This window comes from Balaenoptera physalus (genome assembly GCF_965194825.1).
Source record: "Balaenoptera physalus genome assembly, chromosome: 3".
Lineage (NCBI taxonomy): Eukaryota > Metazoa > Chordata > Mammalia > Artiodactyla > Balaenopteridae > Balaenoptera > Balaenoptera physalus.
The window spans coordinates 120147852-120172712 of record NC_138890.1 but is presented as its reverse complement, the minus strand read 5'-3'; the positions used below and the strand labels follow the sequence as shown (position 1 = coordinate 120172712).

Below are 24861 nucleotides of genomic sequence, written 5' to 3'. Positions count from 1 at the left end.
TTTTTTTTTAATTATTATTTATTTATTTATTTTTGGCCGTGTTGGGTCTTCGTTTCTGTGCGAGGGCTTTCTCTAGTGTGGCAAGTGGGGGCCACTCTTCATCGCGGTGCGCGGACCTCTCACTATCGCGGCCTCTCCCGTTGCGGAGCACAGGCTCCAGACGCACAGGCTCAGTAGTTGTGGCTCACGGGCCCAGTTGCTCCGCGGCATGTGGGATCCTCCCAGACCAGGGCTCGAACCCGTGTCCCCTGCATTAGCAGGCAGATTCTCAACCACTGCGCCACCAGGGAAGCCCCCCCATGTGTAGTTTTGATGAGATGACACTCACTTCCCATACAGAAGCTGAGGGACTAGATCCTTTTCCCTCTCATCACGGTAGTAAAGCCACCGGCATACTTGCAATAAGGCCTCAGCCAATTGGATGCTTCCTCTCAAGACTTTGAATATTGAGTGACCCAAGGGTGGCAGCTTTGCCTTATCCAGACTGTTCCAGCTATGGTATCATTCCCATACTACAGGCTTCCTCACTCTGGAGCTTGGTTACTGCCCTCCCCAAGCCTGCTTCTCCAGGCTCCCGGTCAAGCTGTGAACACCACATAGCACCAATAAATTCCTTTTTACTTGAGTCATCCAGAATCTCTGTCTGTTGCTTACACCACAGCATTCTGACTACCCACCAACACGACTGTGGAAGACATACTGCTAACTCCACAAACGTCTTCTCTTTGGCCTGCAGGAGATGGCTCAGTATGCTACTAATGCTTAGGGCTATGTGTTTTCATTAAATATGCAGATAAATGACCAGGCTTGTTCCACTGGCGCTCCTTGTGGACTAAACAACGGCCAGTGTTCTGTTGTGAATCACTTGAATATTTTTCAATCCACTTGACTATTCTGGGCTTTATTTCTCAGTTAAAAAAATAAATCCAAAGCCTTCACTTTTATTAGCCAGCTTAAACTATTTTGGTCCAGGTGAGGCAGTACTATTTCATTTGCATCACATCTCAGCATGCCTGCTTAAAAACCTATAGTGGCATGTGATTTCCCTTTTCTTCCCAGAACTAGTATGATAAGAAGCTTCCCATCTTGTCTGTCCTTCAAATCATCTATGGGAATAAAAATGTTCCTGGATGTGCTTATCAGAAAAGAGTGAAAGATAATCAAGGACCAGGAATGCCTAGATTGAGGCACCTGTGACCGGGAGGAAAGAAAATCATCTACCCAGAGAGCAAAGCAGGAAGTCACGTGTGAGAGGTGGGCAGGGAGAGCGGGAGGCTTGCAGCCAGGGGCCCTCAGAGTGGGCACAGTGAGTGCCCCAGCGGCCACTTTTATGAGGTTTGTACTCTGAAAAACTCTCACACTTTTAGCTAAATAGATGTGTGTATTCCACATAAGCGGCCTGAGGGAGGGGCTTGTGCTGACACCTGCTGAGAAGGGAACACGTAGAAGAGCAAACCGAGGGGTCCTCTGGAACCCCATGATAGAGGCGTCTCTTTACCCCAAGGCTTTGTCTCATGACAGCAGCAAAAAACAAAAACCAAAAACCAGACTGCCCGAGTTGGCATTTTGCCAAGCCTTGTTTATCAGTCAGTCTCTTAAACCAGCTTCCCTGCTGCTTTCCAACATTTGAGAAATCCGGCTTCCACAGGGAGCAGCTCAGAGGCACAGTGTTCCCAGAGACAGAGCGATGATTTGGGATTTCTATCTAGATCAACCCAGCCCCAAAGACCCAAGGCATACTGCAGGCACAAAAAGAAAAACTCAGAACTGAACACCCATTTGAGTCTCAAAGGATGATCACTTCGAGTGCAGAGAAGTGGTTGGAAGGTTGAAGACAAGAGAAGGAGCCAACAGACGAGCCGAAAATACGGGTCTAGGGTGTGCAAGTGTGTGAGCAAATTTCCCAGTTGGCTGAGGGAGGGAAGAAAGAAGGAAAGGGGGCTGCTGCTTCCCAGTGACTTGACTTAATTACTTCTTTTTTTCCAATTGCATTTGTTATTGAGATAAAATTCACTATTTTAAAGTGTATAATTCAGGACTTCCCTGGTGGCGCAGTGGTTAAGAATCCGCCTGCCAATGCAGGGGACACGGGTTCAAGCCCTGGTCCAGGAAGATCCCACACGTCTCAGAGCAACTAAGCCCATGTGCCACAACTACTGAGCCTGCGCTCTAGAGACCGTGAGTCACAACTACTGAGCCCACGTGCCACAACTACTGAGCCCATGTGCCACAACTACTGAAGCCCACGTGCCACAACTACTGAGCCCATGCACCACAACTACTGAGCCTGCATTCCAGAGCTCACAAGCCACAACTACTGAGCCCATGTGCCACAACTAAGTGAAGCCCACACGCCTAGAGCCCATGCTCCACAACAAGACAAGCCATCGCAATGAGAAGCCCACGCACCACAACAAGAGTGGTCTCCGCTCGCCACAACTAGAGAAAGCCTGCGTGCAGCAACAAAGACCCAACACAGCCAAAAATAAATAAATAAATAAATAAAAATTTATAAAAAATAAAAAAATAAAGTGTATAATTCAGTGTATTTTAGTATATTCACAGTGTTGAGTAACCATCACCACTATCTAACTCCAGAACATTTCGATCACCCAGAAAAGAAATCCCATACCCATTAGCAGTCACTCCCCATTCTTCCAACCCCCCAACCCACTGCAATCACAAATCTATTTTCAGTCTCTATGGATTTGCCTATTCTGGATATTTCATCTGAATGGAATCACATAATATATGGCCTTTTGTTTCCGGCTTCTTCCACTCAGCCTAATGTTTCCAAGGTTCATCCATGTTATACCATGTATCAGTACTTATTCCCTTTTGTGCTGAATAATATTCCAGTGTATGGACATACCACATTTGTTGATCCATTCATCAGTTGATGAACATTTGGATTGTTTCCATTTTTGGCTGTTATGAATAGTACTGCTGTCAACATTTGTATGTTTTCAGTTCTCTTGGGTGTACACCTCGGAGTAGAACTGCCGGGCCACAGACTTCATTACTTCTTGAGATTCTTGTTGACAGTGCAGGACTATGGGACAAAATGACCACAATGTTGTCCTTGCTGCCATGCTCCTGGATATGAAGCTCTAAGCACAGAGGGTACCACGTGATGGTTTGATGTGAGCCCATGTTGCCTGCAGGCATGTGGTTGAGACCACAGTCTCCCTGGGAAGAGGAAGTAGAAGGTGATGTGGCAAAGGAAGCCAGGCCAGAGTCAGAGGGCCCTTGCAGGGAGTCCCCACTGCCTCCTGTTGTGAGCTCAGCTCCTCCCCTGAACCGGTGGTCCCATCCACATCCCATCCACCACTGCTCTTCCCAGAAACACCAAAACATGGGGCAGGTAGTCAAGTGCATAGCTGCAAAGACTTGTTAAGATTTTTTAAAGTACTACTCTGATGTCTTAGTTCAGGCTGCTGTAACAAACTACCATAGCCTGAGTGGCTTATAAACAACATAAGTTTATTTCTCACAGTTCTAGAGGCTGGAAGTCCAAGGTCAGGGTGCCAGCATGGTTCGGCTCTGGTGAGAGATCTCTTGCTGATTATGGACTGCCATTTTCTCTTTGTGTCCTCACATGGCATGAGGGGTGAGGGAGCTCTCTGGGGCCTGCCTATTTTTTTTTTTAATTAATTAATTTATTAATTTATTTATTTATTCATTCATTCATTTATTTATGGCTGTGTTGGGTCTTCGTTTCTGTGTGAGGGCTTTCTCCAGTTGCGGCAAGTGGGGGCCATTCTTCATCGCGGTGCGCAGGCCTCTCACTATCGCGGCCTCTCTTGTTGCGGAGCACAGGCTCCAGACGCGCAGGCTCAGTAGTTGTGGCTCACGGGCCCAGTTGCTCCGCGGCATGTGGGATCTTCCCAGACCAGGGTGCGAACCCGTGTCCCCTGCATTGGCAGGCAGATTCTCAACCACTGCGCCACCAGGGAAGCCCTGGGGCCTCTTTTATTAGGGCATCAATCCTATTTATGAGGGCTCCATTCTTATGATCTAATCACCTTCCAAAGGCCCACCTCCAAATACCATCACATTGAGGATTAGGTTTCAGCAAATGAATCTTGGAGGGACACAAACAGTCCATACCATCTAGAAACTTTACTGATTTATTTTTTAAAGTCTTTTGTCCCTTTATCATTGTGTTCTATGGTGAGAGTCAGAGAACAACTAGGCTGGACACCCTAACTCTCTTTCTTGTCCCATCTCATGCCCAGATTTTCCTTCTGAGACAAGAGGGATTTAATGATGCTAAATCTGCTGAATCTACACCTTCTGGAAGAACGCACACTCTGACATTTCTGAACTATTATGATGCTCTGTGCCTTTCTCTTTATTCCCTCTCTCAACTACTCAACTACTCTGGCCAAACAGCCAGAAGAGAAGGCACACCTTTCTCCCAACCTAAGTTTGTCTTTCTCTGACCTCTCAGGCTATTTTATGTTCCTCTCATCCAATAAACCCTGTAGGTACTGTTGCAATAGTTCAGATGGAGTCTCACCCTAAAAGTGTAGAGTCTCAGGAAAGCCACAGGATGATGACGAGGGCTGTTTTTCTGTTGTGGTGGTGGTGGTGATGGTAGAAGAGGTTGAAATGTTGTTTCTAGAGTTAATTAAAATGAGAAAAGGAGAGTCATCCAAATCCTGGGTATTAGAGAGCTTTCTGGAAGGAAATGTCTGAACACCTTGAACCTGTGCAGACCTAGCCTAGGTGGCTCATGATGCTGGCAGGTGAGAAGGCCCGACATCTACCTGTGGGAGGACCATTTCAACCACTGGTTTTCAGTGCCTGACTTTATGTGGTGGGTGCTCTGCTAAGAGAAGGGGATACGAAAATGAGTAAGACGCAGTTCTTGTCCTCACGGAATTTATAATATTAATAGAAATATGTGAGGGAATGTGATGTGTTGGGCAAGAGAAAAGTTGCAGGTTATGAGGGAAAAGGAGGGGTGGCAACCAGCAAGGGCAAAGAGCACTTTGCTTCCATGAGTGCCCTGAGGCTTGAAGGTCAGCAAACCATTGTGTGGCTATTCCTCCTGCCTAGACCATTGCAGTGGGAGGCGGGGAGAGGAGAGGAGTTCTTTGGATCTAATGAGTCCACTTGGGCCTTTCTTTGTGGCCTTAAACTCAGCAGAGTCACCTTTCTAGACACTACTGAGACCACAAACCCTAGATAATCCTGGTGGTAGAATTATTTGCTTAGAAAGCGAAAAGATGTTAGTGGCTTTTTTCAGAAATGTGTGTATTTTGTAATTAATTAAACCAAGTTAATCACTACAGTCTATGGTAGGTACAGAACCCTCAAATTCTAAGGGCACTGACAACCCAAATATTTATACTAATACATTTAAGCAAAAGGGTGCTGGAGTTGGGGGCAGCAGACCCAGCTATAAAAGGCTGCTCCCTCAAAGCCCTGTAGCAGGATGAGCACAGGGTAGGGCTGGAAGGGGCCACCACAATATACTGCAGCCTGCAGGGCTTTCTCCCACTGGGTTTTGGGATCTCAGCAAATTTTTCAGATCCTTGTCAAGTGCTCTGAAGAATTTCAATCACAAAGCTGTGACTGGAGCCAGCTTTGGTGAGGTCAGCTGTTGGTCTGGGAGATACTGTGATAATGATTGGCTATTGGGAATTGGCACTTTCTGAAGGACACGTCACTTCATCAGTCATTGTGTCTTTGAATAACGTTTTGTGTCCTTCAGGGCCTTTCATCTGAAACTACCTTGTAAACATGGACCGTCTTGCCCCTGCTGTGAGGTAAGCATCCTTCTTTGAGGAAAGTGAAGGAATTCTCCCAGAGTCTGAGGGCGAGCTTCACAAGCAGGACTGGAATTCATCTCCTGTCACGGACTCGTGAAACAATGCTCACTGGCTTCACCCCATCGTCTTCCCCTTGGAAGGCAGGGAAGGCAAAGCAGCACAACAGGAGGCTGTCAATGCTTAAACTGTTAACTAGCGTTTTTCCAAAATGTGTTTCTGGTTAGTTTAAAGAAGGATAAACAAGATTTAATAGCTGGCAATGAATCACATTTTTTTCTCCCTAAATGCTATTTGGATCCACTCAAACGCCTGTCATTCTACTTCTGTACAAATAAATAAATCTCCTTTTCTTTTGTGCATTTTTCTCTGTCCTGAATTTCCTAAAATACAATTTGTTTGACGGATGAGTTAAGCAGTTCTGAGATTTGTTTTTGGCTCTGTAGGCAACTGGGTTGTTTTCTCATCATAATTCAGTGGGACAAGGTTATCACCCCACAAACACTAACACCTCATTTAGAACCAGAAGCACTCCCCCACCAGAAGAAAGCAACTGCTAATGTTCTGATACAAGTTTCAGTTGTTACATGTGAAGTTTCCTTGTATTAACATCTCTGCCCTGCCCCTTCCCTTTCCTCTTGTTTTAGTTATGCTGGATGTACTTTGTGTATAGTCATTCTGAAGTGGAATTACAGACAGAAAGTCAACTTGAGAGGAAGCACAGAGGTGGGCCCCTCATCTGCTTAGGCTTGAGACTCTAGAACCAAGAACCTGACAAACAGGGACAAACCTCACTGTAATCTGAAAGCAAAATGAACACAGAGAGTATTTTTTTCTCCTGCCACATAAGCATGGTTTTTTTTTAAGACAAAGACCTGTGAAACAGTTGAACTGAAATTAAACCCATGCATTTTCTAAAGTAAGTGTACTGAAATGTTTTCCAAATAGACTCTGAATCAAGCTGACATTTCATTTGGTTTCAAGTCCTTGGTTAAACAGAGAGGTGCCTTTTAAATAATTGCCCATTATAATAAAAGATAAGCCAAGTCAATAAAAATATGTTGTAGGTCTTATTTTCAAGTTCTCCTTACTAACACAGAGCCTCTGTGAGCCTGTTTCAAATGCTCTATCAGTGCTTCTCATAATCAGAAATGCTGTTGCCCAGGAAAGGCAGGAAGTTCCAAGAAGAGGGCAAACCCAGAACCCAGAAGTGGGCTTGTGTCTCCACCGGTTCTCAGCTGGGTGGTTGGGAATGAAGAGGGAGTAGTTCTGCCATCCCATCTCTCCTCATTCCAACCATACAAGTTCAAGCACAAAGCCTTGAAGCAATACAGCCAAGTCTGAAGATTATTTCCCCCAAGGTTTTCAGAAGATTTATTTCTACAGCAGTACTGTTTAAATGTGCCTTTCGGGACTTAGCATATTGAATTGCAATAATCTGTTTACAAACCTATATTATCTCAAGAGTAAAGAGTGTACCATCTTTATCTCCCAGTATCTAGCACAGAGCATATTAGATAACCTTTAAAGGATTAAATGAGTGATGCATGAATGAAAGAATACCAAATGGCATTGATTAATAATCAATTTCCTTTCCCAACATTCATTTATCAGCCATGTGTAATAAAATATATAGTTTTTTTAAAAAGTAACATTAAGAGTATGATTTTCATTAAGTTTCATGCAATTTTGAAAACAGCTTATGGGGTTTCATCATTATGTCCACTGGGTCCTGGCATCCAAGAAAACTGAGCTGGGAACTACTGGCACAGGCCAGTGGTTCTCAGCCTTGAGTGTGCATTAGAATCACCTCAAGGGCTTCTGTTAACACATTGCTGGGCCCGCTCCCAGAGATTCTACCCAGTAGGTTTGGGATAACGCTGACGCTACTGGTCCATGGACCACACTTTGAGAAACACTGGTTTAAGAGAATGAGCAGGGTGGTGGATGATTTCCTGTGCTGACTAAACTGCATGACCGTCAATAGACCATCCACCCATCTCATAGTGGCCCACGGAGATGGAGAGAGACAATGACACCTTATATCCACAGAGTATTTCAAAACACAAACCCTGTACCACTTACATAAGCACACCTTTCTCAACCTTACTCACAGGGATGTAAGCTACAAGTGAGAAAGGAAGTAAATACAATGAAAAAAATACAATACAATGAAATAAATACAATGAAAAAAATCGGAAGTACTACAGAAATGTATTGTTTTATCATCACAAAGATCCAAACTTTATCTTGGGCTTTTCCCACTAGGGCCTTCCTAGGTTGGACCTCTTCGTATAGAAATACTGATGTTAATTTAAGGAAACAAACCCACTAGGTTAGGAAACATGGAAAATAGCTGAAAAGTTTTATGTGTTGGGGTTTGCACGCTGGAGGAATCCATGATTTTCTGGGCGTCCTACTGAGCTGATACAGAAAGACTGGCGTCTGTTCAGTATCTGTGCGTATGTCTCTACCCACCGATGCCACAAGCACCAGGGTTGTTTCCTGGGGATCTGTGCACTCACGTGGCCTAGCTGCTGGCAGCCCTGACTCTGACATTAATCAACTTGACATCTGGAACCAACCTGAGGCAACCCATCTGATTGCCACAGATGCCTTTACTTTTCAGCTGTCAGCAAGGAGATTATTCAGTTTAGGGTGCCAGGTCTACACCACACAGTCTGCATGGAGGGTTGAGTGGTGTGTTAGAAAGTAAGCTGAATAATCTGGGAGTGTGGGTGAGACAAAAATTTCCCTCAGTAATCTGTCAACTCGACCCTACCCCAGGAAGGCATTTTGCCTGCAGCAGCAAAATTACTGTGGTTGGGTAGAGCTGACTAGATTATGTTCTACATATCCTTGGAGTGCATATTTTGCCCATTTTTGCAAATTACAACATCCTTGAGCTAACTATATAGCAGCAGCAGCAGCTACTTTCAAAATCCTTTAGCACCCATTGGTCAGCTACAGCTAGGACTGCATCCTTTAGTGGCACTGGGGAAGATGTCAAAACCTCTCCTTAGGTGAGTTCCAAAGAAGCCTAGGCACTGCTCGGTGACTAGTAACCTACTCATTGTCATCATTACGACAGTAGTATGGGACTGCGCTGGTGGGCACAATGTCAATTACACCCCTTTTCTGTTTTAGCATTTCATGCACTCTAATATGGGAAATGAGGCCCAGGACATTGTCCAGAAGAGCAGCTTGTTGGAAATTGCACTGTGATATGTTAGGATGATGCAGGCAATAAGAAATCAAACTTTACCTCATGGAGGAAAAAGAAATCTGTAGATAACATTGTAAATCAGTCGGAGGTCAAACATCTACCTGGATTGTCACCCACCATTTCATGGCATTGATTTCTCAAAGCCTAAAACCATAAAGAACCTAAACCAGAGCGGAAGGGCATCCTGGCCTCCCATGTTCACTGATTTAATTTTCCCCTCAGAACACACGCAGCCCCATAATTAGAACATTTACCAACCATAAATACAATTTAAACTCTGTACATGTGTGCCTACATGTGTGGAGAGACTTAGGCTGAGATACGGTTTCAATAAAAACAGTCCTTCTGCGCTGATTAGAATGTGTAAAGAGGAAATCTGTTTATACCACAATCTACTCAAAACTTGTGTTGGCAGCAACACTCTCGGCTAATAAATGTCAATAGCAAAAGCTACATGGAGGGTATGAATTAAACTACTCACAATCTGGAGATTCAGAGCTCAGTCTAAAATGGCATGTCCAACTCTTTCTGCCATGTCCGCCGTGAAGGAATGCCATAAGCCCAGGGCCCATGAAGCTCAGACTGCTAACAAAGGGGATGTGCTCCATGATGTTCCTCCGTCTGTCGAGTTCAAGTCCACCCGCAAACAGAAAGGAGGTTTTAGAGGAAACTGCAGAGTCCTGAAATGTTTTGGTAAGGTGTCAGTATTTATTCTCCGTCTTTTCAAATAATGGCGGTATCATTCTGGATCTATAGTAGCATGAAGAATGAGATAATTGGATTAACTAGAAATCAACAGGGCATTTAATTTTTTTTATGCTCCATTTTTCATTTCTTGTTGATTTCATAAAAACCAGAAACCAAGCACTGTCCATTGAGTCCATCCGCCCATGTAGTCATCCTGACCAATAGCAGCCCTGGTCTGATTAATGCAAGATCCCCTGAGGGTCTATGGAACTCAGAAGAACCCTTGGTCACATGCAAGAACTAGTAGGAAGAGGAAAAACACAAGTAGAAGAGCTGAAGGTGGTGAAAAATCACAAGTGAAAAATAGAGAGTCTATCCAAAGGTAGAGTGAGGGTGTGGTATGGGGTAGCCTGCTGGGAGGGGTGGCTGTGTCTCTTCCTAGAGGATTATTAAAGAGCCATCTTAGGATGACACTGGTATGTCCAGGGGTATTGGTGAGAGCCATAGAGAAAATCTCCAGGTGATACAGAGTCTTCTCCTTCAGGTTGGCTGTAGGATAATCTACATTTATTGAGTTGGAGGGAAAGGTGAGGGGGCAGCATGCCTATTTTTACTGTTTTTACTATTAAAAACAATAGTAAAAAACAACAACAATAATAATATCAGCAAATACGTGCTACCTGCCAGACACTGCTTTAAATACTTGACATTTATTAACTCATTTAATCATAACCACCACCACCCTAGGAAGTAGGTATTATTATCACCCCCATTTTACAGATGAAGAAACTGAGGCACAGAGGTGCAGAAACTTCCCAAAGTCATCTAGTCAGTAAGGGGTGAAGGCAGACTCAGGCAGCTCCCTCAGAGTCCGGTGCATTAGCTTGAGTCTCTATTGCCTCTCGAAAGAACCAGGACCCAGCATACTGAGCACTGTTCTAAGCCCTTTGCTGGCACTCACCCACTGAGTCCTCCCTACAATGCTGTAGGCAGGTACTATTATTCTCCCTATTCTGCAGATGTGGGCCTCGGGCACTGAAAGCTAAGTATGCATCACTGGTAAGAAGAGCTCCAGAGCCCTTGCTTGTAACCGTTGCTCCATGCTGCTTCCCCACAGGCTGGCAAAAGTCAACTGAACATACTCGAGTCCCCTCTATCTTTTCTTCTGCTCCATTGCACTTTCTCTCACTCCAGGCTCTGCCAGAACTCCTGAGTGACTGAGTTTTTATTTGCCTGCCCAGTGCTGTCAGAGGCGGTACGACATGGGGCCACCTCCTTGGACCAGCTACTTCTCTGGGTTCTTCAGGCATTCACTCAGATCCGATTCACAATGGCGAAGGCTGTGTGCACCCAACTAAAGACAAAGAGAGAGTCCAGATGATTTAGACTCAAGGAAAACTCCAGGTAGCAGGCAGTACAGTCATGTATAATATAAAGCACTTTCAATATATTACATCAGTGCTTTCACACAGGTTTTTTCATTTAATTCTCTTACCAACTCTGAGAAGCAGCCATTGTTGTCTCTAATATTAAGAGAAATACTTAAATTCAAGAAAAGCTTTGCGACTTACCCAAGATCACACATCTAGTAAAAATCACAGCTGGGACTCAGAATCCATCTCTATATTATGATGCTGCATCACAAAAGAACAATCTTTCCTTCTGCCCTTTATTAGCCTTAAATAATAACAACAACAGAAAAAAAAAAAAAAAAAGGGCTCTGCCCTCAGCTCTCGGGACAAGAGTGGTCATCAGCTCTAATGGATCACGTGTCTATTCATCCATGCAGCCCCAGACGTCCACAGGAGGTGGGACAGGCTCTCTGTTGCTTCATTTCTATGACCTCTCTTTTCATGAGATCAGTCTCCACACCCCACCCTGCAGTGCATTTCTGGGGAGCTGGAAGCAGAGGGTCTTCCATAAAGGGCCCTCCTCTGTAAAATACCATTCCTCTGTTCTCCTGAGAGCCCTGGTTAGCTGACCTTTCAGGCACGATGAAAGATAGCTCTTTTTGGTTTATTTTCCCCAGATAGTTGGAGGAATGTTGTTCTGGGCTCGTGTTCAGTGGGTTTGTGTTTTTTGTTGCTGTAATGGTGTTTTGCTATAGTGGTATTACCATATTTTGGAAGTTTTCTAAACCATTGCCTATGCACCCAGGGGTGACTATTAAAATGATGAGGCCATTTTTATAAATCACAAAAATAAATAAATGTATAAAAGTGCAGTTAATAAAATGGGCAAAGCTAACTTGGCTAAAGAAACAACTGAAAGTGTTTTTGAGAATGTGAAGTGAGTTTCATGACCCAAAAGAAGTCTATAGAATTAAAATTCTGTACATTTTAAGGAAAACAAATAAGTATATATGAATAGTATATATGAATGATACGATAAATGGTAAATGCTGACTTTGATTTTATATTTTATCTGGGTATCTATTAGATGGAAGAAATATAAATGGAAAAAAATAAGCATACATGCATTAGGAATAACTATGTTATGTCTTATTTACGTATAATCATTGTTTTAATAGAATCAAAACATGCATGATAGTTTTTCTCTTTTTGAGTTGCTTTTTTTTTTAAAGTGGCTTTTTGTTCTTTCTCATCCAATATCTATAATCTTTACCACATCTGAAGGGTTACCCACATAAGATATCATAGTCAGAACCTGCCAAGAAACATCAGAAATTAGACTTTGTGGATCACATACCAACCTTCCTCCCTCTCCCCATGCACTGCCTCTACCTGCCTCATCCACTGCTCTGCCAGGAGCATGGCCTCCACTAGTTGGGGCTTCACTGACTGTACAGAAACTTATTCCTAGTCTCCCTGGTCATCCCTGAAAACTCGCATAGGTGGTTTCCCAAAGGAGAAGAAACTGATTGCCAAATGCTCTGTGCGCTGGGCAAGATTTCCATGAACATATGAATACATTCATGGAGGAAATAAAAATTAAGTACTTGATAATTTCATCAACGGGAAAAAATTCAACTGTTTACAGGTTGACAAAAGTTTTTAAATGTGTGTTTTGTTTCAGATATTTTAGGGGCAGGCAGGGCTTTTGGCCTTCAGATGGAGGGGGGGAAAACAAGGTGAGTATAGAGGTTCCAGGCAGTATCTCACCTGCAGGGCTCCTCCAGGCTCTTTCAGGCTGCCCATCAGTGGTGCTGACCATGGCCTGGGCCTCAGTCTTCTGGCAGAGGTGCTGGGTAGATCTGACAGCATAGGCTCATTATGGATGATTACAGATATAAACTTTGGGCAAGCTCTGAAGAAAGCAGGTTTCAGACCAATTGGACTTGAACTAGCTATGTTTTAAATGACAGAGGTGATGGGCCATGAGGGTCATCCTACCACATCCCACATTATTAAGGGAGGGGGGCACCTCTTTCCACAGAGCAATACCATGAAGAGGCAAGAGGTCAAAGATCAAGTCTTCTGCCAACTACAGAGCTGATAAGACTCTGATCACTTATAAAACATTCGGTCCTCTGTGTGTGTGGTCTGAAAAATCAAACCAGACAAAGTGAAGGTTTTGGTGGAGGGTGGCAGGGAAGGGAGAGGGTGAGTAGAATCAAAACAGCAACTGTATCTGGATTTGTTTTTAACTCTCCCAAATAAATGCATGTGGAGGAACAGAATCAAACATTTTTCTCAAACAGAAAGAATTATTTTGCCTTCAAACACAAACCAGGTAGATATGGTCTCAAAAATGACTAGAAATGCAGCGGTGTTCCACTGTGGTTGTTCTTTCTAATCACATAACAAATTCCAAGTACTTTTTGTAAATTACTCACAGGCAATTAAGTCCTTTAGATTCATCCTGTGATGGTGGCAGTTTTGTTGGGCCATGTTTGTCATAGAGCAGCTGCTGAGATCCTAGCAGGAAAAAAAGCCACATGATTCTTCAGCTCATAATCCAGTTAGTTTATTTTCCTGATGTTACATTTGGGCATCATGGCCATGCAAATAGCAAGGCAAGTAGCTCTGGGTCAACAGCCAGAAAATGGAGCTCCCTAACCTCCCCACAGGTAGAGAATGATCAGATAATGTATTTGGCCTTTTCCTCCCCACCTCACCCCTACACACGCAGACACACGCCATGAATTCCAGATTTGCCCTTCAGTTGTTTCCCGTGCACACTGCAAGAGCAGAAGAGGCAGGGGAGAAAAGCACAAAGCTGAGCCAGGCCCCATCTGGTTGCTGGCTTCCCAACCTCCTCATCTAGTTTTCTCTCCAACATGACCTGAAGACCACTTGGGTGACCCAGAAAAGATTCCTGTGACCTGTGCCATTCCTCACGCTCTAACTGTGCTGCCATTCTCACTCCGTTCCCTCAGCAATACTGTGTAGGCCCTTCCTACCTCTTTAATGGACATGAATACCCTAAGTTTTCTAAGTCTTTTCTCCCCAAGCAAATGAGAAGCTCCAAAAGGGCAGGGAACCCATCTGATCCTTTCCTACCCTTCATCATTGCTAGTACAGTGCTAAGCAAATAGCAGTCTCTCAAAAACAAATTGCGTGAGGAGTCTCTTTGGTGTAAGTTTTTGTCAGCTGTAGTAGATGGGTAAGGAGGACAAAAGAAAGCAAACATCAAGGAGGACAATTAGTAAGGCAGAGGCGGCCTCTACTAAGAAACCCTGTTAAACTAAAACTCTGTTTTTACAATGGCCCTGATATGTGAACACTATACTCTGAGATAATTCTGTTGTCTTTCTTTCTACACTTTGCAGCTACGCAGACCAAGAATACAAAGTATAACCTTAACCTTAAAATCACTGCTTTTCAGAACAAACCTTCCAATTCGTTTTCATCGATTGACTAAAACTAGCTTCTATAGCTGGGATGCTTTCACGTTCTCTGTGGATTTGTTTTTGGTAGAAAGTACTGGAAAGTCCACAAAATAAAATGCTCAAGGATCTGAAAAGAGAGATTGCCCCTTATAATTTAGACCTATATTCAAGTTGTTATATAAATTTAAATTCTCATTGCTTTTGAGGGGCAGGGAGACGTGTGGTCATGAGTTAATGGATTATTTACCTTTTGAAATTTAAGGGATGAGGTAGGTGGGAATTTTCACTCCTTTTCCCCCAGAATATTTTGCTTTATAAAATTACTCATTTCCAGTATAATAATAAGTCACATGAGACAATGAATTGAAGGTAGTAGAGGGAACTGAGGGCTGGTCATCATGAGGCATTGTGCGGGAGCTTTTTCCTTCCAACTTTGGAAAAGATGGACTCTTTCTGGGACGTGGGTTCTGGCCTTAGATCTTTGCTTTCCTGCATTTGCCCAGGAGCAGGCCTCCACCTTAATGGAGTTACCAAAGGTCACTTTAACTGCTAGGACTAAAATTTGGGTCTTCCTTTGTAGAGGAGCCCCTTATTGATCTTATGGCTTTCCACAGATAATTTTGACTGTTTCTGGTACTGAGGTTTAAATGATCAACTGAATATTCCTCTCCTTGTACCTTCCTCAAGTTAGCCTTGGTCATATTTTGTACTGTGTGTAAATCATTATGGTTTTTTCCTCTGCCAACTACTCCTCCCCTTGAAAGAGTAAGTTAGCATGGGATACAGAGGAAATGGCTAATTTCTACCAGGACACTGGGACAACAGCCTGAATTAAGGCGGCAGACGTCTGTCAACAGCTTCACTTTCGCATTCTTTTTTCACTCCTCAATCCTTGGGCCAAAGAAGCCCCAGCATCAGACTCACACCCTCACCGGTCACCCCACCCCACCCTGGACGCAGAGTCTGCTCCCCAGAGCAGACCGAGAAGAAGCCTGGTGGTGGGAGGTGAGCCTGCCACCAACCCGAGGCTTTTCACCGCCGGCGTGGATTAAGTAACACCCGCAAAATCAGCATTTGCACACATGCCAGGGGTTGATTACGGGCCTCTCAGTCAGGGCAGCCGACGCTACTTCAGAGCAATTTCTCCAATTTCTCGGCCCCAGGACAGTCGGGGCGCGGCTCCAACGCACACTCCCGGTCTCCGGAGCCGGTTACGCAGCCGTCTAGCGGCTGCCCACGGACCAAAAAAACGAGACCGCCCCCCACCCAAACGGCTGCGGGCCGGCGCTTCACGCTGCATTGACGGGCTCCCTTTCCTCGACACAGCCTGAGAAGGAGACTTGTGCCTCCTGGGAGCACCGAACCGTCTCTTTGAGGCTCGCGAAAGGGCTAGATGGCCCTGAGCCGTCTACACCTCCATCCATCCTCAATCTGCGAAACACGCAGGGTAAGAGACCCATCCGTTCCGGGCTTGCACCACTTCCCTAAGGTTTCACGATGTGTCACTAGGGAAGCTGGACCCGAAGCTCCGGATCGCGGTTCGGAGAAAAGAGACGCAAACGAGTCTGCGGGGCGGAAGGAGGGAGCTGCTGGGGTCGTTCAGTAGCAGCCAACCTAGCCCACCCCACAGCAGACAGAAGGCGTCAGGGCTTTGCCCCCTGCGACCCGATTGCTCCCAGGCTGCCCGGCCACGTCCTCTGGCCCATGCGTCTGCGTCTCTGGCCAAAGACCAACTGGTTTTCAAATAGTTAGATAAACCCAGGATCTGACTTTCCTTTACAAGACCGACCAAGAGGCTGTGTAAATGTCTCCTGACAGTCGTAATGGAGGGTTATTAGCAATACAAAGCCTGTACGATTCATAGCGTTGGTTCAAGAGAATATTTCGGTGTCGCACTGAAATTGCTGCGCATGTAAACCAATTTCCCCGACAGAAGGGTAAACAGTATCGTTTGAATTGCGAGATGAAAACCGATGGGATATCGCAAACAGTTCCCCAAAATACAACAGACTTCTGGGCTAATTACACGTGGTTAGCTCTGAATGGCAGAGGAAATAGGTTTCTTTGCTGCTAAATGTCACAAAAGTCACCTAAAGGAACAGAAGGAAGCCGCTCTGTTTCTTGCTAAAATTAATCTGTGCTGGAGCACTTGGAAAAAGCATAACAACCCTTCTCCCCCCACCCCTAGGCCACCCTGTCCCCGCCGCCGGATTTCAGGCGTTTGTGAAAGAACCTTTTCGCTTGGGGATCCGGGCTCTAGGGCTTCGAAGTCTAAACCCGCCCGTCGAGAAAACTGGAGAAGAGAAAGAAAATTCGTCAAGCGCTCATCAGCATGGAGGGTCCAAGGAGCACGCGGGGGAAACAGACCCCGAGCGCCGAGGGTGCCTGCGGCCTCCTCTCTCTGCCGGGAGGCGCGCGTGCCTCCTCCCGCACGCACGCCTCGACCCGCCGGAGCGAGAAGACAGAGGACAGCGAGGCTGCCTTCGATGCCGGCCGACTGTCAGGGCTGCACCATGTGCAAAAGAACACGGAGCCCGGCCTCACGGGCGCCCAGGAAAACTCCCGAGCGGCCACAGGACCCGGCCGCGGGGCTCCCAGGCGGAAGCCTGACTCGGGGCGGGCTCGGGCCGGAAGGAAGCGGCGAGCCCTGCGCTCCAGGCCGGTCAGGCGCCCCTGGGCTGGTGCGGGGCGCGGAGACTCAGGGGAGGCGGTGGGCAGGTGCGGGCCTGCGCCCGGGGGACTTAATCTCGGAGGCGGGAGGCCTTGGAGACGGCCGGCCCAGCCCGCCTGAGACCCTCCCGGAGAGAGACCGGGTGGGACGTGCCGGCTCCGAGCTCCGCCGGGCGCTACGCAGGGCCCGGGTCACCGCGCTCCCGGGCTCCGGAAGCCGCGCTGGCGGGGCGGCCGGGCGGGAGGAAGCAGCTTGGGCCGCGCAGCCCCGCGCCCGGGAGCCGCGTGCAGGGTTCAGCCGTGTTTCGGTTGCCCTCTGACCTGACCCTGGGCGTACAAAGGCCTCCCGGGTGCGCCGCCCTGGCCCAGCCTTCCAGTCGCTGCCAAATTAATGAGCCCACGTCAGGTTGGGTTTACAGCTCGGCCGGGAAGCAGCCGAGTGGAAAATGAGCCCGGGCCCGCTCGGAGGTACCCGCACGGGTGCAGAGGCCGCCTGGCGTCCTTGCGGCCGGGGACGTCGAGGCCCGCGCAGGGCCGTCCTCAGCTCTCCACACGCCCTCTCCCGCTGGCCCTGAGGGAGCGGACCGCCCAGGAAAACCTGCCGGCCTGGGAGAAGAGGCTCTCCTGCTTTCTTCCAACAACACAAACTCCACAGTTAACATCCCAGCATCACAGGCTAGGCGTGCTCGACACAGGTCGTTGGGTTGCGGCTTGGCGACCCTTCCATGTCTTTGCTGCGCCCCGGACTGCTGGGCTTTGGCGGCCACGAAGCCGTTCCCCCTGCGCACGAAGGACCCGGGACTCTGGGCATGCGCCGAGGGGGGCATAGGACCCACCCCTTCCAGCAGCACGGGTCTGGGAGGCGTTTTTAGTCTGGTGCTGGGTGTTCGGTTTTGAAAGCCAGAGATAAAAGTCAAAAAGGGATTTGTTTGTTTTGAATAAAGGTCGATCTGCTAGTTCATCCCGAAGTCTTCAAGACTGGCTGATGGCTCTGCTCTCTTATTGCCCTTTAAAAGCTGTGATGAATTCGGTTCAAGAAACATGATTAAATCTGAAGCTGATAAAGCTTGAGGTATGGATTTATCTTATTCCTAACAGATTTTTCAAATACATTAAAAGAAAGCACTTTCATCCAAAAAACACTCAAAGTGTCAGAAAAGCCATGTTCTGAAGAAGCCCTCTTTCCCTGCAGCTTTGTTTGTTGTTGAGAACCACACAAACAACAGCGTTGGGAGCAACTGGTGTGACAGTTACTTAGAATCATGTATCACTCCTGCATCTTCCTCATCCTTGCTTCAAAGAGCACTGCCTTTCAGAAGTGGAGGGCCCTGCCACAGACCCCTTTTCTTCTGGTGACCTAAGTAAGGGTAGCACTAGGTCACCTCTCATGACGCCCCACACTTACTCATCAGTGTCCCTTGTCTAGATTCCACACACACCCCTCTTGGCATCCTCTGGGCACTAACCCTTGCAGACGTCGCTGCCTTGAGTCCATGCCTGCCTCTGAAATCTCAGTGTACTTGGAAAATCAAGTTGCCTTGATGTCAAGCAGTCACTACCTTTAAAGGTGTTCAGTATCTCACAGAGTGCACACAAGTACTTGATGTACTATGATTATCTTTTTAGGTAAACTATCTCCTCAACTAAAATTTTAACGTATTAGGAACAATGACCAAGACCAATTGTCTCTGTTGTCCTACAGTGTGGTGCCAGATCAAGAAATGTTACCTATGTTGACTCTACAACTAATTAGAATTAATACAGTCCCCTCTAAAATGTTGATCACTGGAGTGGTGGTGGTGTGTGTTCATTCTAAGTTATGTCAATAGATTTGTTTTTCTTCTGAACCCAAATTGAGGTAGTACCATTGAAGAAATTGAAATTTTGATTGGAGGAGGAGAAAGGGAGTGGGGAAAAAGGAGAAGAAATATGGGAGGGCAGAGGATTTTGAAAATTAATAGGGATGGATATCAATACAAACAGAGGATACCTAAGGAAACCAGGAGGGCACCAAGGAATTAGGGAGCAAGAACACCTGAAGATGGGCCAGTGAGAGAGAGAGAGAGAGAGAGAGAGAGGCGGTGGGCCATGCCAAGGACAAGTTTCACCTACTAAGAGGCAGTATGGTATTATGGTTTAGAGCTCATGTTCACCACTCTCTGGCTGTATGAGCTTTGGTTTCCTCATGTGCAAAATGAGGATAGTAATAATACATATATCACACAGTTATGAGGATTAAATAAAATAACATGCACTTAATAAACGTTAGCAATGACTGCTGTCAGTTTCACCTGGAGCACTACATCATAATGTCATTATGCCTTTGGCATTCCTGTCTCCTCTATTACAGTGTAACTTATGGGTAGATAGTGAAGTGGGATAAAGTGCTTTTTTCTCTTATGTGTGAGAAAGTGAAGAAGAATCACCAGATATTTTAAGGAAAATATTTAACAAAAGACAAAAACCAAATTGGAAATGTAAGTGGCTGGGAGGAATTACAGAACTTTTTAAAGAAACACACAAACATGCACACACACACACACAAATCTTCCAAGTAAAATCCTTGGAGAGATGAGGAAAGGTATTGCATCCATAAAACATAAAAAGAATGGTCTAAAAAAGAAACATTAAGAGAACAAGAGAGAAATTTTTAAAATTAAAAATATGGTAGCAGAAATAAATTCAGTAAAAAAAAGTCAAGAAGAAGTTGAAGAAATATTTCAGAAACGAACAAAAAGACATTTGGAAAATAGAGGGGGAAGATAAGAAAACTAGAAGACCAATACAGGAAATCCTACATTCAAATTAAATTCCAGGAAGAAAGTACAGAGATAATAAAGGGGGAATTTCTTTTTCAAAGAAACAGTACAAGAAAATTTCCTGGAACTTACTAAGATAATTTTTCAGACTAGAAGGGCCAACTGAATGCCGAGCACAAAGACTAACAAACGACTTATACCAAAAGGCATACTCACAGAATTTCAGAAACTCGTGAATAAAGAGAAACCCCAAAACCCTTCCAGAAAGAAGAACAGGTCCCATACCAAAAATCAGAATGGCATTGAACTTCTCAAAAATAACAGTAGAAGTAAAAAGATAATAGAGCAATGCCTTCACGATTCTAAGGAAAAATCATTTCCAGTCCAGAATTCTACATCCAGATGAACTACTCACGGGTGCAGACAAAATAAAGACATTTTCAGCCATGCAAAATTCTAAAAATTTTATTTCCCTGTACCCTGAAACAGACACTGATGACTCACCCAACAGCCATCTCCATCTTTCTTTCATGTTCTTTTTTAAGGCATCACATAGCCATGTGCTTCTGGGAAGCCGAGCCTTTCCCCAGCCCCACGGAGTAGTCTTGATTCATCTAAGCCAGCAAGTTGTAATTCCCTACCCCTCCAAATGACTGGCTTAGAAATAGGCATGTAACACAACTGAGATCAATTAAATATCAGGAAAAGTCTATAGGGGTATGGGAAGATTTTCTTCACCTCAAAAAGAAGAAAGGGACTTACTCTTTTAGCCAGCCTTTGTATGTAGTTGTGTGAGGACGTGATGATCCAAGTTGCAGCAGTTACTCTATGCAGTTATCTTATCAAGGAGGAAATCCAAATATCAAGGATGGCAGAGAAGAAAGATTAAAAAGAACCTGGGTACTTGATGATGTCACTGAGCCACTGCATTCATCAAACCTGAACCTAGGCAATATCCAGACTTCTCGTTATATGAGTGTCAGAATGCAAACTCTGGGCACTTGAGCTCATCTCTCAAACTGAATTGTATAGTGAAAGCAATAATAATTAATAAAAATGCCTACCATCGATTGAGTACTTAGGGACTGCTCTTTTGATTAATGGCTACAAAAAGCCTGTGAAATAAGTATAGAATTATGTCCATTTTGCAAATGAGGACATATAGGCTCAAACAAGCACATGAATTAGCCAGATTTGTAACCATCTAAGGTTTGAATATTTAACTCTGATTCTATGCTCAGGACATGTGAATGGAGCATGGGAAAATGTTTGGAATATGCTGAGTTCAAACATGTACTTAATAACCAGTTTTTTTTTTTTGGCCACAAGTGTGGCATGTGGGATCTTAGTTCCCCGACCAGGGATCGAACCCATGCCCCCTGAAGTGGAAGTGCAGAGTCTTAACCACTGGACCACCAGGGAACTCCCATAACCACTTTTAATTCATTAGTTACTTGTCAATACAGTTCTGATTTGTGGTAAACCAGCCCCCAAGACAGCCATCCTCACTTGCTGGTATTCACATTTTTGTGTGGTCCACTCCCATAATGAATAGGGCTGACCTGTGTAACCAGTAGGATATCCTGACAATGTGTCACTTCCCAGGCTAGGTCATAAGAAATATCATGGCTTCTGCCTTGCTTTCTCTTGGATCACTCACTCTGGGGAAAGCCAGTTGCCATGTCACACACACTGAAGAAGCCCAATGGAGCAGTCCATGTGCCAAGAAACCAAAACCTCCTGCCAATATCCATGTGTGTGAGCCATCTTGGAAGTGGCTCCTCCAGCCCCAGTCAAATGTCAGATGATCACAACCGTGGCCAACACTTGACTACAACCTCATGAAAGACCTTGAGCCGGAACCATCAGCTAAGCCACTCCTGAATTCTTGACCCACAGAAACTGTGAGATAAATGTTTATTGTTTTACAACTTAAATGTCCATCAACAGATTGAAACAGAGCAGGATGTGGTCCTTCCCCCCCGTCCTCCGCCTGCCTTTTGTCTGTGAAAAACCTTTAGCCAAAGAATAAGTTTAATCAGAAAAGTGAGAAAATGCAGAAACAAAGGAAAACAGTCCAACAAGACTAAATAATAACAGTTTAGTCATTAAGCATAGTCAAGGACCTATAGTCCCTCTTCATGGGCTATAGATAATATTCTGAGCCATACCCTGTGAGCTGTCTTATAGATACTGAAACCCCCATCAGGTGGAAGAAGTTAACTATGCGATGGATGACTATAGCCATGACATAAGCTGCCACAATTCCAAGAATTGGCCTCAAAGAAATGGGAACAAACCAACCCTAGAACTGAAGACTAACTGTACCTAAAACAATCAAGATGACGCTGGTCAGACCAACACATGACCAATTTCAAGATGACTGTCAGAGTTGACTGTGCTGTTTCTACATGTAGCCCCCTCCCTCCATCTATAAAAGCTCTTGCCCACAGATTGTCGGGTGGGGGCGGGCAGGGGAGTGGGGGGAGGAGTCAGCCTTTGGACAAGAGCCTGTCCTCCCCCCACCCCCCAGTTGGCAGTATCCAAAATAAAGCAAACTTTCCTTTCCACCAACCTTGCCTCTGTAATGGCTTTTGAAAGGCGAGCAGCCAGACCCCACTTTTGGTTACAAGATGAATGAATAAAGAAGATGTGTTACATATAAACAGTGGAATACTACTCAGCCATAAAAAAGAATGAAATAATGCCATCTGCAGCAACATGGATGGACCTAGAGATTATCATACTAAGTGAAATAAGTCAGAAAGAGAAAGACAAATGTCATATGATATCACTTATATGTGGAATCTAAAATATGACACAAATGAACTTTTATACAAAGCAGAAACAGACTCACAGACCTAGAGAACAGATTTGTGTTTGCCAAGGGGGAAAGGGGGGGGGAGAGGGATGGATTGGGAGTTTGGGATTAAATGCAAACTATTTTATATAGAATGGATAAACAACAAGGTCCTACCATATAGCACAGGGAATGATATTCAGTATTCTGTGATAAACCATAATGGAAAAGAATATAAAAAAGAATGTATGTGTGTATATATATATATGTATGTATATATAAAACTGAGTCATTTTGCTGTACAGTAGAAATTAACACAGCATTGTAAATCAGCTATACTTCAATAAAATAAATTTTTTTAAAGTGTTTATTGCTTTAAGCTGCTCAGTTTTGGGGTAATTTGATATATAGCAATAGATAAATTAATACACTGGGTAACTGAATAAACTTCTTAACTTTAAAGGCAAAAAAGGACATTAGATTTGTTTATCAACTTATATTTTTCAAGGAGACATATGTGGTCCTCACCACAACACTGTAAAAGGAATAGAGAAAGTGCCATTTCACAAAACTGATCATCAGACAGACTTGCTCAAGGTACTCAAGTTAGCCAGGGACAAAATTAATAGAAGAACATTCTGGGTCTTTTTCACCAAGCCTTTCCAGTATCCCTGTTTGGAAGTTGGCTCAGGCAGAAAGACCCAGAATTAATGCAAAATAAAACAAAAATGAAAGAAATCCCCAAAGAGTCCCTAATTTTAAAATATCTCCTAAGAGGCAGTCAGCCACATATAACATTCCTGCTGCTCCCAGCCTCACTGCCCTTCTGGTTCTCATTGCACGCAAGAGTTTACGGTCTTGGATCTTGCCCAAAATTGTAGATAGTCATCAATTTTGAGAACATTCATATATTCTGAATGGTGAAACTGTTAATGGTTATGGTGTTTATAGCTTGGGTTTAAATAGGAAACTAATAAAGATAAAATCTCTGTTTGATAAGGTGTTCAAATCCCAGTCAATGGAAGTTTCCTGTTGCACAGTGAGTTATTTGAGTCCATCATTGAGCCCTGGGTCCAGTCTCAGAAAACGCAATTAGGAGGGAGTTAAAACTCACAGAGCTAATGTGCTTTTCGTAGAACTAATATTGAGGTGGTAAGTGCTACTTCTGGACAATAATGAGCAAGTGAGTGACTGGCTGGGTCTGCTTTTTGTTAGGCATGAGCCCTATAGAGTTTGTTTGGGTTTCCTGTGTACTTTGAAAGAGCAAGCAGAATCTCCGGGGCCAAAACTGCTCTGACAGAAACCTTGGTTGATGACCTTGGCTTGAGTTGGGCAAACCCTTGCAAATGAGGTCTCTTCTTTGCTCCAGAGGTAGTAAAGTTGTAAGGTATGTGGCCTTTCAGGAGTAATCATCTACAGCAGGGAACTTGGCAGAAAGGCAGCCTGAGTTTGTTTCTTAGAAGTAATTTGCATTAAAGTCTAAAATGGACTGCAAAGCACATACCCATCTGCAGTAGATGTTGCTACAGGTGTAGGATGTTGTGGTTTCTAATATCTTACATATGTTCTCTAAACAATACCTCGAGTGTCTTTTTGTTTCTGGCCTGTGTGGTTTCCTGCATTTCCGGCAGATGATCCTATGTAGAAAGACAGCTGCCTGCAAAGTTTACTGAAAATTATGTATGAAGACACATATGCAGAAAATGATATTGGCTCTGAAAGAAGCTTGGAGTAAGAGCAGGATGGAGCCTGCAGCACTTGTCCAAGTAGCCGAAATAAGCAGAGTTACCAACGTCCAAGCCTGAGCAGCTTCCCAGCACCTCCAGGAATTCCTCCAGTTCCCAAGCCCTTAAGCCCTGCAGCAGACCAAGTAATAGAAATCTGAATTCGAAATACGGCAGCACGCTAGAGGGTAAAGGAAAAGGAAGTCCCCGTTAGATGAGAGCTCTTTCCAAAACTCCATACCCAAGCAGGAAGTCAAGACGTTTTTGTGTGAATCATCCAAATCATAAATCAAGCAAGATTTGGCTCTGGAGCCGTAATCTTGGGAGCCAGAGATATTGCTGGGACACAGCTGGTTGACAAATGCCCAGGGTGTGGAGTGTAAGATACTAGACAGCCAGGTGGTACTTTAAAAACCAAACACATAG

At 44.8% G+C, this 24861-nt stretch overlaps 1 long non-coding RNA gene across 3 annotated transcripts in view; it reads right to left on the bottom strand.

Annotated features, from left to right (window-relative positions):
* Positions 1-22334, bottom strand: part of LOC309658600 — an 81686-nt gene extending 59352 nt beyond the window's left edge. For all 3 annotated transcript variants that reach the window (XR_014262300.1, XR_014262301.1, XR_014262302.1), the window contains exon 1: positions 9485-22334. This is a non-coding gene — a long non-coding RNA (uncharacterized lncRNA). The remainder of the gene's footprint in view (positions 1-9484) is intronic.
* Positions 22335-24861: the final 2527 nt, after the last annotated feature.